Here is a 16,986-nt window from a genome sequence, read left to right as displayed (position 1 = left end):
TCATGGAGGATGCTTCCATCAATGGCTACTAGTCAGGATGGCCATAGATGTCACCTCCAGTATCACAGGCAGTATGTTTCTCTCTGATCAGTTGATGGCATTTAGAAGATGGAGGGTGCAGTTGAACCCATGTTTTGTTAGTGGGCTTCCCATAGACATAGAACACTGAACCAGATAGTTCTTCAGTCTAATCCAGACTGGCTCTCTAACATTAACATTGCTCAAATGTTGAAGAATGAGACAATTTCCATGGGGGTTCTAAAAGAACTCTTAAAATTACATGGAAAAATCAAGAATGTGGAAAAATACAGTTTTTGAAGAAGTAAAGCTTTGGGAGTGATGGACCCCTAGGCAAGGAGAAGCAATACATGGACTTTTCTTTTCTTTCTGGGAGAAGACCCACATGTCCTAACTAAAAAGAAAAGTAAATCCATAGGGTTTTCAAAAAACAAAGGAGAAAAAGCACCTCTATATTTGGGTTCCCTATAAATATAAAGGCTCAATATCATTCGGACTTTCCCTGCAACTCCTTTGGTTCTGTCTTACTGGTGCTGTTAGGAATGTGTTAAAGACTGCTTCTGTGGTGATTGATCAGGCTATCACTATGACTACAGAAACAAACGTGAATTTTACATTTTACAGAAACCAAACCAAAACCAAAATAAAAACAGCCATATGATTTTTTAAATATGAGTAATAAAATGTTGATGCCTATGCTGATGGGTAACTACTGAGGGAGGGACAAAATGTGGACATTGCCACACCCTGAAATTTTTCCTTCTGTTCCCAAATTTCTAAAATTGCAGTAACTTACAATTTCAGCTAAGCATTTACAAAAACAGTTTAGGCATCCAATGAAAAAGAGCAAGTAAAGTGTAAATGATTTTCAATATCTCGCTGTCTTTTTGAATTTCGTTTTAGCATGAAGTTTTAAAAAATATTTTTTATTAATTTACCTGCAGTGCCAACACAAAATACCACCATGAAGAGATAAACCCAACACATAAAAATAAACATAAATACACCACCATATGACAAAATTGATTAATTTTTTTAAAAAAACCCTCTCTAAGATAGAATCAGTTTTCTAGCAAAGGAAACACATATTTTTATTTTCCTCTTTACCAGTGAATAAACCTAAACCTTCATTTCCCCCAAAGTAAGGTTATCAGGGATCTCATAACAAATCTTTCCAATATCTAAACTGAAACCCTGATAGTCTCAGGATATCAGATGCATTAAAGCAATTAATGGCTGCCATATCTAATGTTTCACTCTTTCCAGTGCTAGAAATTTGCTTATGGGGGGCGGACAATGCTCTCATATTGCAACCAGCCATAGCCACATCCCTGCAATGGCAAAACGTTCCCTCTTTCTCGTTCCCTCTCCGTCTGTGCAACTTGTCTCAACTAAAGAGGCAGTGCCATTTTGAGAAAATAAGTATTATTTGGTTGTAGTTTCCACAAAGGAGGACAAGGCACTGCAAAATGTAAGACCGTCAAGGCAAACATGACCAAATCAAAGCTAAAAACGCATATTGAAATCTAAATGCATGTTTCTTTGCCATGTTCCAAAGAGAAGACATTGTGGAATTCTTCCTGGACAGAAGGCTGAAATATAGGACATGTCCTGGAAAAGGAGGACATCTGGTCACCCTAAGTTTTCAGTACCAATGGACATAAGGTGATTGTGTTTGTGTGATCCTGTGGCTGTGCCAGTGTTTGTCTCTTTGCAGTTTTGAGGGTTCCTTTCCTAGGACATGTCCTCTTTTTTTTCAGAGCTAAAATTTCTGTCCAGATTTGGATTTTTAAAGTGTTCAGGCTTTTTTACAAGGTGGAAGTGAGCCATTAGGAAATATAGCTCTGAAGGGGAGGAAGAGAGGCATGCTAAGATAAAGCAGGGTGGCTGAAACCCCCAAAGCAGCCAACCTCACCAGCTTCCAGCTGGGACAATCTTGCCACCCTCCTCCTCCATCCTAAGAGGAAGACCCATCAGGGAAGAAGACAGTGGAGAGGAGAAAGGCACCCCACTGACATTGCCAGGATGGTGTCCGGACACAAGGAAAGTCTGTATTTTTTGTTGTGTTGTACTGACTCATCTGAAAGGCAGTGGCTTTTCTTACAACTGCCTGGAGCTTATAGGATATTTAAAGTGAGACCTGTCATAGCGATAAGTAATTTAAAGTAATCCATCAGTAAAGGAGTCCCCCCCCCCCCTTTTTTTTTTTTTTTTGCTTTTCAAAATATGGTAACCCTAGTCTTCTCCTTTTGAGAAAAGTGGCAACCATGGGTAAATATGACAACTGGCTGGTGGATGGGCATGATGACTCTGTCTCTGTGTGTTTGTGTTAAAGCACATCACAATCTGGGCAGTTCATTGCCCAAATGAAGGGTTTGTTGTTCTGAATGTCTTTTCCCCCCTTTTCTTTTGCATTGATGCTAATCCAGAGGGAGAACAGCTGCCAGGAGACACGTTTTAAGCCTAAACAGTAAGGTCACTGCAGAGTGCGTTTTGGAAGGATTCTGGATCTGCAGTAGAAAAATAACCCTTTCCATATCAATGAAAGCCAGTCACTGGTTACTCAGAGGAAATGTTTGGGATTTTTTAAAAAAAATAGGGCGTTTCCATCCTATTATACTCCCACCACCACCAATAACAAAATAAAAGCCATGAGTAAAAAACAACACAAAACTAGTGCTGGCAAGTGGTGTAGAAATGAGAAAACACATTTTTGCAGAACACGTACACATACATGACCTGTCTAGCGATTTATGGGCAAACGTTGTAGGCCAAAAACTTTTTAAATGTTTCTTCCACAGCCTTTTGTTATTATGATTGAGTTGGATTTTACACTTCGCTTTTATGATCTGGGAGTTTCTGGTTTATTGGCTTGTGCTCACTCTGAGTAAAACAAGTAAGCAAAACTGAATCTGGTGGAGCTTTGAAGGATATCCAGGAAAGATTTGTTGTGGAAAAGGTGGACAGCAATCTTGGGTGGACCAATTCAGGAGCATTGACTATGCCAACCTTACATAAGTTAAATGCACCCAAGAATCCCCTGTAGTAGCATGGCAGGGGAGTCCAGTGGGAGATCTTTTTTCATGGAACCTCTGTTTTCCTATCTACCTGTGTGGTTGTATTTGAATCCGGAGTTTGGAAAGTTAATTTTTGAAAGTAATTTGTTCCATTACTGGTTATAACATTTAAAAGAAAACACGTTGTTTTCATTACTTGTTGCTATGATGAAGACAAGCACATTGGTACATTATTACTTTTTCATTAATTACTGGTTTTTGTAGGGAACAGACCCTCTTAGGACTGATACAGTGACATCACTAGGGTTGCTGTCACCCCAGTGTGGTAACTCATGCTGTCACCCCCAGGCTATCTAGTACACCTTCCACCTGCCCCCCGCCTTCCAGTAAGGACTTTTAATGTGTTTTTAAGACTGTAAGTTCCTTTGGGTCCGAATCTTGGGAGAAAAGCAGGATGATGATGATGATGATCGTGGTGGTGGCAGGGTGGGGGTTGGATGCTGCTATTACTCAGCAGTCCCTTCTCAGGGTGACCAGATGTCTTTCTTTTCCAGGGCATGGTCTACATTTCAACTTTCTGCCCAGGATGACTTCCAAAATGTCCTCCATTTTGAACTTGAACAAGAAGCCCATTGAGTAACACCATGTTTGCTGTCCTTTCCCCTCTGAGAAACAAATGTGCCCTGAACTTTAGAAGGATCCCCCTATTTGCAGTGAGGACTGGATAATATAATATAATAAAATAAAAAATAAAAGGATAATAAAATACAGTACAGCCAGCACTCCGTATCCATGGATATTTTTTATCCTTGGATTCAACCATCCACAGCTTGAAAGTATTCAAAGATATATACCTTCCAAAAGCAAACTTTCGGTTTTGCCATTTTATATAAGGGACACCATTTTATTATGCTACTGTATTTAATGGGACTTGAGCATCAATGGATTTTGGTATCCATGGGGGGACCTGGAACCAAACCCCAGTGGATACCAAGATCCCACTGTAATAGGGTTGCCATTTCACGGCAGTGGGCGTGACTTTCCCGCCCCCTGGAGGCCGTGCCTGGTCCCGTCCCGCCCCCGCCTCCACCCCCGGGTGGCTGCCCAACTCTGAGCTCCCAGGGCTGCTGCCTGCCTTCTATAGAGTGCTGTGCAGTGCAGTATGTTTGGAGCAAGCAGCAGGACGACTGAAACCAGCAGGGGCGGGGTCTGCTGCACTGCCCTGCCTCTATTGGCCAGCCCTCTGCTTCCTTATTTGGGCAACATCCGAGCAGGGAGGAATTTACACTCAGGCGAGCTGCTGCTTCCCCCTTTTTTCTCTTTCCCCTCCTTCTCTTCTTCTTGTTATTCTGTTTTTTTTCTTCTCCTCCTCTTCCCCTCCTCTTCCTCCTCTCCTTTCTTCCTTTCTTCCCCCTCCTCACTCTTCTTTTTCTCAGGGGTGCTCAGGGCCTTCTCAAGGCTTTGCCCCCATTAGAAAAGAAAAAAGGCTTTGGTCTGTCCCATAATCCCTCCTAAGTTGAGACATACCTGGGAAAAAGGGGGGGGTGAGGGGTTTGGGGGGGGTTGGAGGGGGGCAAGGAAAAAGGGTGGAAGGGGGGAATTCCTAAGAAGGCTCTGGAAGTGGGAAAATGTAGTTTCAATGGCACCAGGGTCTGCCTGTGATCTTGCAAATGCTATGCCTGCTTGGGCGTGGGAAATGTTCTGTAGATTTGGGGGGGGGGTGTTTGGCCCAGAAAGAGAGAGTACATTTCAGCCTCTTTGTCTAGGAATAATGCCAAAAGTCTCCATTTTGAGCTGCCTAAGAAACATGCTTTTATATTAACATTTTAAAAAATTATCAATTTTTCAGTGTCCCCATTTTTTATAAAAACGTGTCCTACCTTTGAAATGTGGCCCCATTTGTTACATTTGTCCTACATTTGTCCCGGTTTGGAGGTCCTGCCTTATGGCAACCCTACACTGTAATATAGCTGTAAATAAACCATATGAAATTATATTCACATTGGTGTTTCTATCTTATTGGGGTTAATATCCTACATATTTCTTCAGTGTACTACATTTTGTGGTGCCTTGTTCTCCTTTGCAGTTATGACATCTGGTCACTCTGCCCCTCCTGGGTTTGGCAGGGCTGCAGGCTGGGCTGGAAAGGAAGGTGATGGTGACAAGGACAGCCAATAATCCTTTACTGGATGGCAGAGGGAAATGCCTAGGGGGGTATATCTTGGGACAGACAGTGATCAACCATCCCACTGGTGCCAGTGATCGACTGACCCTTTAAAGTGTCACTCAGGATGATCTGCATCTCCCATAGCCTGCTAGTTATGACCCTGGATTGATAAGAGATTGGCAGAAAATTGGAAAAATTGCCTATTAAAATGTCTTTTAAAATAACTTTTGGAAGTAATTAGAAATCCCTTATTCATCATAAGGAGCCAGTGTGGCATAGTGGTTTCAGTGTTGGACTATGACTCTGGAAACCACCGTTTGATTCCTGGCTCAGCCAAGGAAACCCACCTTGGGCAAGTCACATTCTCTCAGCCTGAGGGGAAGGCAATGGCAAACCTCCTCTGAACAAATCTTGCCAATATAACCCCATAAAAGGGTCTCCATAAGTTGGAAACGGCTTGAAGGCATACAACACACACACACACTCACACACACATTCATCATACCAATAAAATAACTTGGGTCTTAGTCTTTACATGACTTTTGGACTGTGGCTCTCTCCCCTTCCCACTACTCCTGACAGTAACTATATATACATGTCATGTAATTTGCCATTTCAAAGCTTCAGTTTGGGGATAATCAATGTATTGCCTAGTTCCATACAGCCCAGGCCCTGACTCCAGTAGGCATGCACTAAGATCCTTACCCCACTGCCACTAGCTTGTGTGTGACACCTTCCCTGTAGTGCATTTTTGAGCAGGCCATATATGTCTCTCACCTTAACTAAAGCTTGAGAAGGGCACTCTTTGGGACTACATTTCCCAGAATCCTCAGCTAGTAGCTGCAATGACGGAAGGATTCTGTAGTCCACAAATTCTCACCTTCCCAAGCTTGTACGCTTACTGAGAGCTAGTGTGGTGTAGTGGTTTGAGAACTGGAATATGGCACTGGGAGACCTCGATTCGAATCCTGGCTCAGCCAAGGAAACCCAGTGGGTAGTGTTGGGTAAGTCACCCTTTCTCAGCCTCAGAGGATAGCAATGGCAAACTCCCTCTGAAGAAACTTGCCAAGAAAACCCCATGATAGCGTCGCCTTAGGGTTGTCATAACTCAGAAACGGAGAGCCAGTGTAGTGTAGTTTGAGTGTTGGACTACAACTCTGGAGACCAAGGTTTGATTCCCTGCTCAGCCATGAAACCCTCAGGGTGACCTTGGGCAAGTTTCACTCTCTCAGCCTCTGGCGAAGGCAGAGGCAAAACCTCCTCTGAACAAATCTTGTCAAGAAAACCCTGTGATAGAGCCGCCATAAATTGGAAACAACTTGAAGGCACACAACAACAACCCTGACACATGCAGTCAAGTAAGGGCAGGCATGTAGCCTGGCAATATAATTTCCTGATTTTCTTAGTGCCACTTCTGGACCATCAGATAACAGGTATGCTAATGCCACTTTTCAAGGAGTAGAAGATCTTTACTCCCTCCCTTCCATCCACCAGGACAGAGGAACTCTCCCAAGATAACCACAATCTCTGGGCAGAATCTAACTCTGAGCCAAGGCTTGACTGTCTCAGGACTTCAGCCCCTCTTGTCATTTCGCAGGTGAAAACAGGGACACATTTGGCACACCCCTGTTTTATTACAAAAGCAGAGGTGTTGCAAAATGTCCCTATTTTCTTGTTACGAAGCCTCCTGAGCCCCCTTTGCTTCCTGACTATGATGCCACGCTCTCTTCCGATTGCTGTTTCTGTTTACTCGGCACCCGCCTTTCCTCCACTGACTTAAAAGCTACAGCAGTGTTTGTTCTTAGTGGAATGACATGATTGTTACAACACAATGAGCTATCAATAGTTCAAAACAGACAGCAGCAGCTACATTGTGTGAAAAATTTCAGGGTTTGTACTGCATCAGGTGGGAGAGGGGTACATTATGCAGATGGCATTTGACTGTAACTCCCAGCATCCCTCACATCGGCTATGCTAGCTTGGGCTGCAGCTCCAAAATATCTGGAGGACCACAGAATTCCTCATTCTTAGCCTACTGCCTTGGCATTCATCGTATGTTGGTCTGTGCATGTGCATACGTTCCTACTCAGAGATTTGGTTTGCAGAGGCCCAAATCAATGAACTAAACCCTGACGGATGACAACACTTATCATTCTATACTAATACTATTTTTAATGCAAAAATGGGTAATTGAATCATCAGAGACTCCCCAGAAATAAATGCCAGAAAGTGAGTTATCCCTGATTCTACTTGGTCATTGTGAGAACTTTAACTACAACTACAAGTATATCTAAACCTTAACATTTCTTCTATCCTTCCCACCCCTTTCTCCTTTGGTGCTATGCATATTTTCTTTTCTTCTCTTTTAGATTTCAAGTCTGAGCACAAGATACTGACCTTTTTTTAAAATTAATTGGGTGTAAGCCTCCTTGGGAGGCTTTTTGGCTGTGAAGCAGGATAAAAATACTTTCAATTAATAAATAAACATGTTTGGAGCCTATTCAGCTGCAACAAGAACATGTGATTTCCAGAAATTTGTAGCCAAAGTAGTAATAATGAAGATTGCATCTGAATACATGTGGAGTGCCTTTTCTTTCCCTCTCAGTATATTATTTCCATCAAACATTATTTGGACCCTCATCTTTTCTTAGCAAGACTTCAGGAAAGCCAGCAACAATCAATCAGAGCAATTAAAGCCATAAAGCTATAAAAAGAACAACAGAGTAAAAGGAAAAAAAGAGAGTAAAAAAGCAAAAGCACCAGAGGTTAAAAGACTAATCAAAAGACTAATCCAATAAGTGAATTACAGTAGCTTCCGACAGAATTAAAGAATTTAACCAAGATGCTCCTTAAAAAAAGGAAGGCCTTTACAATTCAGGAAAATGCTATTGGAAAAGCTTTCTTTACAAGTTCCAGTGCTATCCTAAGAGTACACTGTAGAAATAATGCAGTTTGACACCACTTTAACTGCCATGATGCCATCCTACAGAATCCTGGGATTTGTAATTTTATGCAGCACCAACACTCTTTGGCAGAGAAAGCTAAAGGCCTTATAAAACTACAGATCCCAGGATTTGACAGGATGGAACTATGGCATTTAAAGTCATGTCCCAGGGCTTTAGCTAAAAGGGTCTGTGTGGAAATTAAGGCACTGCCCCCCTCAAATAAGAACTATGCCCCCCCAGTGAAATTTTCCTCCAGTCCCCAAATTTCTAGCATTGCAGTCACTTAAAACATGAGTAGAACATATAGAAACAGAGTTTAGCCGTCCAAAGAAAAGGGGTAGGCAGAGTTAGCAAAGGAATGCCAACAGAGGAAATATGAGTGTTCCAGGTGTCTGAATGGTTTTCAATGTCTCCTTCTCTTCAATGCAAGAAATTGGAGGGGGGGGGGTTGAAGGAACATTTGACTGGGGGACAGAATTCTTATTTAGAGGGCAATGACTTCATTTATAACCCCTTGTAGCTATACCCCTGTGTCTCCCTCCTCCAGGGTGGCCAGATGTCCTACTTTGCAACCTTCTGTCCAGGAGGAATGCCAAAATGTCCTCCATTTTGAGCAAGGCAAAAAAGCATGAATTTATATTTCATATTAGTGTTTTTAGCTCTTATTTCATCATGTCCTGCATTTTTTCTTTGAATGCCTTACCTTTTGCGGTGCCTTACCCTCTTTTGAGGTTAGGATATCTGGTCACCTTGCCCTCACCCCTTGGGCCCTTGTAAAGTCCCTAAGGCAGGAGTAGGCAAAGGGCAGTCCTCCAGATGTTTCTGAACTGCAGCTCCCAATGTTTCTCTCCATGGGCTGTTCTGGTGATGGCAGCTGCAGTCCAGCTACATGTGGAGAGCCTCACTTCATTGACCCCTCTGCCAGGGCTATATTTGGACTCAACAAATTTGACTCAGTACAATGACTTATACCACCACAAGGCCAAGTTCAGATAGCTTTAATTTCCTGAGGGCTTAAGCTCTTGGGCAAGACACCTTAAATAATGTCCCCTGCGTTACATTTGGCCTGTATTTTGGGTTGCATTTCCAATAGCTCAGATGCAAAATGGGAGAATGCTTAACAGAAATTCTTTTAATGTTCACACATTGTCTTGGAGCCCTCTACCCATATTTTCCAGAAAGAGAGCATGGGAGACATGACCTTGGGTTTTTTTTTGGGGGGGGGGTCTTCTATAATTCAGGGTGGCCTGAGACATGTTGCTTCCAGAGGGATGGTGGATAAAGCCTTGCCATTCCACAGTTCAGCCAAATGCAGCCAAGTAAGTGTTTTGGGCAGAAGGGCTGCCAAAAAAAAAATTCACTTAACCCAAGATAATTGACCTCAGGTTTTTCCTAGGTTTATCTAAAAGATTCGCATTGTTGGCTGTGTGAAAAACTGATGCAAATACATGATAAAATGGGATAAAACTCTGCATGCCTTGAATGTGCGTTGAATACATCTGCATCATCAGCTCCATCTTTATTCACAGTACTGACACATGTGAGCAACAGACGTCACAGAGATGCACAGAGATATGGTTCTGGTAAAAACATAATGTGAACAACAAAAGTGGAATGTGTGTGTGAGATTATTTGCATTGTTGCACTAAAAACAACAATGCCTGAATGACTCCAAGGGTTTCACTTTGCCATAAAATGCACTGGATGTACAAGTCACACTCTCTCAGCTTCAGGATAAGGCAATGATAAATCTCATCTGAACAAATCTTGCCTTAGGGTCATCATCATTAAGTCGGAAATGACTTGAAGGCACACAACAACAACAACAACAACAACAACAACAACAACAACAACAACGGGATAGGCCACCACATCTCAGAGCAGCATGGGGAGGGTGTATGAAGAGCACTTTGCCTGGAATTCATAAATCTTTCTGTTGCTCCTTCCCTTCCCTTCCCTTCCCTCCCCTTCTCTTTATTTTTATCCTTCACTTTCTCCAGACTAGGGCTCAAAGGGGCTTACAAAAGACAGAAAGTTACAATTAAAAATATATTGTGGTTGAGTATTAAACTAACAACAGAATCAAAACCGTTTAAAAGATTACTTTAAAACAAAGACTAAAAACAGTGTACAGTAGCTGTTTATCAGTGTCTTAGTGCTGCCTCTCCCATTGCCACAGATTTTCCTGCTTAAGGTGGCCACTCCACTTTGCCTAATTGTAGGGTTGGCTTTGCTTTCACCCAACACCATTCTTTGTGCTTTTCACTGCAAATTAAAGACTCTTATTTCCTGAAGCATTTGCTGGCCTGCATAGCGGGGTTTTATTTTATTTTTTTTGGTACTGTGATTGGCTGTGAGGTTTTTAAAAAGCACTATATTGTAGATTTTAAAAAAAAAACATCCTATTTTCATTGTCCTGAGCACTTGGCCTTGAATGGCACCTGACAAGTATTATAATAAATGGATAAAAATGGTACAGTACAGAAAACAAAGAGCTGTGAATATCTGATGGAAGGGATCAATGGATTCTCTCCAGCAGGGAGAGGAATCAATACATTATAACAATAAATGAAGACTTATGCAACATTGTTTTCAGGAGCAATTAGCAGTCATCATCAAAGGACGATTGGCACTGGAAGGCACCTTGAAAAATTTGTCACTTTGCAGTGAGTCAAGGTAATTTCACCCAAACCGCTCCTGGCTTGCTGTTTATCCAAGGTGCTTCTAGCAACAAGGGATGATTTTCACAGTGGGGAAGGGTTCTTTAAAAAGATCTTCTATTTGGTACCCAAGTCGATTCCTACTTGACCCTTAGGTGGTCCTAGGGAGCAACGAACTCTCTTTCTATAAATTTCACAGTGTTAAATCCTTCCTCCACCCAGCATCCTTCCTCATGGCTCAGGCCAGAAAGCAACTCAGGTCCTTCAACTTTTTTCCTTCTTGCTTTTTTGATGTAAAGATTTCTTCCCTTCTTTGCCCCTCCTTTCTTTTCTGATTTTTGTTGATTTTGTATGATGATGTATTGGGTTTCTCTTATGGGTTGTTGTGGTGTGCCCCCAAGATCTTTCTGATTTATGTTGACCCTAAGGCTATCACAGATTTTTCCGGAGCAGAGAGACTGGGACTTGACCAAAGTCACCCAATGGGTTTCCATGGCTGAGCAGGGAATCAAACCCTGATCTCTATAGTCATGCTCCAATGCTCAAACCACTAAACCATGGTGGATCCTGGGAACCCAAATATAAACTGCCTATGCAAGTTTCTGTGTTGGAGTGTGGATGCATGCAGAGACATTCAGCAAATTATCCAAAGGGGAGCTCTGTCATGCCAGATGCAGGAAGGGGAAAAAAGGGGGATATTGGGAAAACCCAACAACAAAGCAGGGCAGAATAACTGGATGGCTCTCATGGTGTAGTGGTTTGAGTGTTGGACTACAACTCTGGAGACTAGGGTTCAATTCCCAGCTGAGCCATGAAACCCACTGGGTAACCTTGGTCAAGCCTCAGGGGAAGGCAATGGTAAATCTCCTCTGGACAAATCTTGCCAAGAAAACCCTATGATAAGTTTGCCTTAGGGTTGCCATAAGTCAGACATGACTTGAAGGCACACAACAACAATATTAAATGAAACTATAGACTCATAGAATCATAGGCGTGGTACAGACCACCCAAATGCGCCGTGCTGGTGCCGATTTTAGGGTTAGGGACTGCACAGCAACCACATGGTTCCTAACCCTAACATGGCGGCATAACAATGGTGGCATCTCATGTACATGGGCACCATCACTGTGACGTAAGCACCACGCAGCGTCTGCATGGCGCCATCCATTGCTTATGTCACAAGTGTGCCATTGGTGCACTCGTGATGTCCACCCTGAATGCCCAACTGAAGGTGGATTCTGACACACCCTGCAGTGCAAAAGGAACCCAGTTTTTGGGGTTCTTCTTCCTCTGGAGGGAAGCTGTCTGGTTTGGCGGCTATGGCTTCCTTCTGGAGGGAATTAGGCCACCGGCAGGCCGCCCTTTTGGGGTGGTCTGTCCCATGCCAGAGTTGGAAGATACCTTGATTGCTATCCAATCCAACCCCATACTGCCATGCAAGAATACACAATCAAAGCACCCTTGACAGATGGCCATCCAGCCTCTGTTTAAAAACCTCCAAAGAAGAATTACCCATAGAACAATTAAAGGGATGGTTGTCCAGAAGTACCCACCACAGGCAGATGAATCAAAGAGCTCATTTCTAGGCAGTGGCAGCTGGTGGTTTTGACGTAAGTAGGGTAGTGAATCTGTTATGGATTTTAGTTTTAACTGTAAAGAAGCTAATTGATTCAAGCTATGGGATCTGGCCTCTTGGGTAGCTCATTGAAAGTTTGGACTCAAATCCAATGTGGATTCACCACCCCTCTGAAGCTGGCTTCCAGGCTAGCCCAAGATGTTTTATGTCCCCTGGCGCAGGGCTAGATCCTCCTCTTGTAGGGCTGCCCAGAGCATTTATGGGGCTGGGAACAGGTGTGATGTGAGGGAGTCCTGCTATTGGCTTGTATAGGGACACATGCATGGGAAGGGGACCTCTGGGGTGTAACATAATATGGCTGTGTTCATTCCTCAAGCACCACAACCCACCCTCGGTAAACAAATATGAGAATAAAAACTGAACACAACAACTTGCTAAACCATTCATGATAACCCAGTTTAGCCACCCGAAGTGTCTAATCACACAGGTGGCCCCCAGCATCCCCCAGCCAGTTTCTAACAACCCAGTGAGATTGCCCTTATCTATCCAAACCACACACACAGACACACACACACGTACGTCCCAGAAGGTCACTTTTTGTGCCTTTAGCAACAGACTGCCGCTGCCCTTCATGCCCTGAGCAGCATTTTCACGGCATGGAATTAATGTTCCGTCCTTTTGCAAAATGTGTGCCGTATGATTAAAGGACGAAGCAAAGAAAGCAGTGAAGGCAAAGACTTAGGGAGAATAGTGGTGGTGGTCAGGCTATCCAGGCCATCACTAGCAGAGAGAGCCCTGCCATTCGATAGAGTGAAGGAGCTGCCTCAGGCAGCAAGGTTTGGGGATCACCAATGGATAGCAAATAGTGATTATTCTGTCTGTATTAAGTAAAAAACAACCATGTGAAGAACTTGTGGGAAGGTTTTTTTGGTGGTTTTTTTTTTTTTTTTTTTTTTTGTCTCAGGTTCCAAAATAACTTCACTGGCTTTGTGTTGTAGGGGGAAGACACAATTTGCAGCTCTGCCTCTGGCTGCAAAATAACTTATGTCTGCTCTGATAACTGGGCATCCAGTTGAACGTGGGCCCAAATTCCATTCAGTACACATTCTCCCTTAGTGGCTATGAGGGATTGAGGAGTCTGACTGACCAAAACTGCTCTTCCAAAAAACAAACCTGCCCTTTTGAAAACTTCAGTACAACTATGACTATTAGTTCCAGCTATACATGTAGCATTTCTCTATTAGTGGATAATGGGAGAGCCAGTGTAGTGTAGTACTGTAGTTTGAGCACTGGACTAAGACTCTGAAGACCAAGGTTCAAATCCCAGCTCAGCCATTTAAACCCACTTGGGCATGTCACTCTCTCTCAGCCTTAAAAGATGGCAGTGGCAACAACCACTCTCTGAAGAGACCTGTCAAGAAAACTCTATGATAGCTCCACCTTAAGATCACCATGTGTTGGAAATACTGTAACCTGAAGACACACAACAACAAGAACAACAACAGAGATACCTGGTTTGTCCATCTTTGAGCAGCATCCTTACTTTTTATGGTTCCTCAAGAAGCTTTCGAGCAGGGCTAGGGAATGATGGACTATAATTTTTACTGATGGGAACCGCAATCTAAAAACGTCTGGAAGGCCAGAAGCTTCTATCTCCCCTCTACCACCCTGGTACTTTTCAACTTGTAGTGTGAATTAAAGGACTCCAGCTTGCCATTCTTGTCATTCAAACACACATTGCAGGAGTGATGCAGTGGCTCTACACGTTATGCCAGGTGGTGTGCTGAAGCACATTTTACTGCTGTTCAGTAAACTCTAAAGCATTTCCCCAGGAAAATAGGCAGCAATACGTTAAGGGCTATTAAACAGCAAAAGAGCAGCAGTTCTGCCAGCATCGCAGCATTGCCAAAGGACAGAAGTCAATGTTCCAGATTGCTAGAGTCCCAGAGTTTCTGTCTACCTCACTGGCAGTGATGGATCCTCTAAGTTTTGGCTTCCAGCCCCACTTCCCTTGACTGCATCGGCTAGGCGAGGTCCAAGGAGAGCTTTTTGTCCTAGTCTTACATGTTTCCCTTTCTGAAACCAAGCCGCTTTTGAAAAAAACATCTCCAAAAGCACTTACCAACATCACCTTTTCCTCTTTTTTGCACCAGGACAGGAGTCAAATCATGCTGCTCAGCCTGGGATCTGACTTCAGAAAAATGAGAGGGTTTTTCTTTTGATGTTGTGGGAAGGGGGTGTCTTCACAACCCCAAAAATGGTTGGTACCTTTCTCTTCCAGGAATAAGGGTCAGAGCATTGCTGCCCAGCCAGGAACTGACTTCAAAAATGGAGAGGGTTTTTCTTGTGGTGGGAAGAGGGTGTCTTCACATCCTAAACCAGGGAATGGGGGAAGTGGCAGGCGTGGAGTGAAGAACGAAGAGCCAAGAATCCCTACTCTTCCTCTTTCTCTGCTGCTTTTTGTGGTTGCCTTCTTGTGATCAGGTCAAGGGAAGTGAGGAAGAAGAGGAGGAGGGGGGTGTTGGTGCCGCAGGTCAGTTTTAAACCCAAGGGATGGATGAGGGTCCAAATTAATAAATGTGGACCTCATCCATCCCTTGTGTTAAAAACTGATCTGATGCACCAACACCCCCCCCTCCTCCTCCTCCTTCTCCTCTTCTTCTTCCTCACTGCCCTGGCCCAAATAAATAAATAAATTAGGGACCCCTGTCCCTCCCTCAGGTTTAAAACTAACCTGCTGCACCACCATCCCTCGTCTTCCTCAGTCCCCTTGCCCAAATGAATGAACGAAGTGAGGCTGGAAGCCAAGGCTAATAGGATCCACCACTGCCAGTGAGGCAGGCAGAAACTCTGGGACTCTAGCAAACCTGACTTCTGTCCTCTCGCAATGCTGGCAGAATCATCCATTCATTAATGAATTAGGACACCCCCCATCCTTTCCATCCCTTGGGTCCAAAGCTGATCCACCCCATTCCTCCTCTTCCCCACTCTCCTTGCCTCATGATGAATCAATGGGGAGCCTAGCCCCATCTCTCCCCCCACTGTCTGGACTTGCTTCATTCCTTCCTGAAGCAAGTCTCAACAGTGTGTGGGGGGCAGGTGAGAGATGGGGCTGAGGAACTAGGTCAGTCCAGAGGACAAGCCATGCAAGCAGGGAAACTTTCCGCCCAGCTGCTCGCCTCTGCCTCTCCATCCCTTCCCCGCCCCTCTCCTGCATCCCGTCTCCCCCAGCAACCGCATCCTTGGGATGAAGGAGGAGTGGTACCCAAGGCTCAGCCTGGCTGGCTGGCTGGCTGGCTGACTCACCTGGCTTGCCTAGGCTGGGGAGCCCAAAGGGGCTGGCTGCTGGGGGCTTCTTCTGCTTCTTTTTCTTCTGCTGCTGCTGGGCTCTCTGTGCTCTGAAGAAGTCCCACATCCAGGAGGGGAGGGGAGGGGAGCAGGGGAAGGCCGCCCACTCCAGGGGAAGATGGGCAACTCTTCCTGGCCAATAGAGAGGAGGGGGCTGGCCCAGATGGAGATGGAGGGGTGGGCGATGATGTCATAATGGAGGGATGCAGGAGGCGATGCTGGTGGGATGATACCAGGCTCTGACTACAGCCTCCCTTCCAGCCTTCTTGCTTTCTGGGAACAAAGTGTGTGTGTGTGTATGTTTTCTTGCTGCCTTGAATTCATCAACACCCCCAAATCCACCAAACAGTAACACCTTTACTGGGCCAGCCCAAAGGCATAATATTACATGCTGCAAGTTTTTGAAGCTCCACTGGCTTCTTCATCAGGCAAAGGTGTTACCAACCAAAATAGGAGGGGGAAAATTGAAGATGCTAGATTTCATCCCCCTCCCCCCACCCTTGCTGTTTGGTTTTTAAAATCTTGCCTGATGAAGAAACCAGTCAAGCTTGGAAAGCATGCAACATGTAATATTGTGCATTTGGGTTGGCTCCGTAAAGGTATCACTGTTTGGTGGATTTTTGGATGTTGTTGGATTTGCTACATGGTCAACACATGGCTACCCCTGAATGTTTTCTTGAATTCATTAGTTATACATGGGAAACTCCCCCTCTTCCTCCTCTTCCTCTTTGAGAAAGAAGAAGGTTGGCGAGCAAGAGACCTGGGTTCAAACTTCCCTCTGTGGGTAGGAGAGGTGGGTGCAGGGTGGAATGAATAGAAACTGGTGGAAAGAAAAGTCCTATATGTATGTATGTACCTATGTGAACCAAAGTGGCCTAGTGGTTTGAATGATGGACTATGACTTGTGAGACCAGGGTTCAAATTCTGGCTTGGCCATGTAAACCCACTGCATGACCTTGGTCAAGTCACATGCTTTCAGCCTCAGGGGAAGGCAATGGCAAACCCCTTCTGAACAAATCTTGCCAAGAAAACTCCATGATAGCGGTCACTTTAAGCTTATCATAAGTTGGAAATGACTTGAAGGCACACAACAAAGAAACCTGCATGTATATGTGAGCCAGCATGAACTTGTGATGTGAGCATAGGACTATGACTCCGGAGGCCAAGGTTCGAATAAATCGAATTATTTAAAAATAATGGGCAAGTCCCAGACATATCAAGTCATCACTGAAGCACTTCCAATTAACAACAACAG

The 16,986-nt window shown here is 44.1% G+C and overlaps 1 protein-coding gene across 1 annotated transcript in view; it reads right to left on the bottom strand.

Annotated features, from left to right (window-relative positions):
- Positions 1 to 15,788, bottom strand: part of LOC121920398 (leucine-rich repeat neuronal protein 1-like) — a 41,944-nt gene extending 26,156 nt beyond the window's left edge. Inside the window, exon 1 of the mRNA XM_042447534.1 lies at positions 15,690 to 15,788. The gene's annotated coding sequence lies outside the window, so the exon portion shown is untranslated. The remainder of the gene's footprint in view (positions 1 to 15,689) is intronic.
- Positions 15,789 to 16,986: the final 1,198 nt, after the last annotated feature.

Source organism: Sceloporus undulatus, chromosome 2, assembly GCF_019175285.1.
Source record: "Sceloporus undulatus isolate JIND9_A2432 ecotype Alabama chromosome 2, SceUnd_v1.1, whole genome shotgun sequence".
Taxonomy (NCBI): Eukaryota; Metazoa; Chordata; class Lepidosauria; order Squamata; family Phrynosomatidae; genus Sceloporus; species Sceloporus undulatus.
Note: the sequence above shows the minus strand (reverse complement) of the source record. Positions and strands in the feature narration are given on the sequence as shown.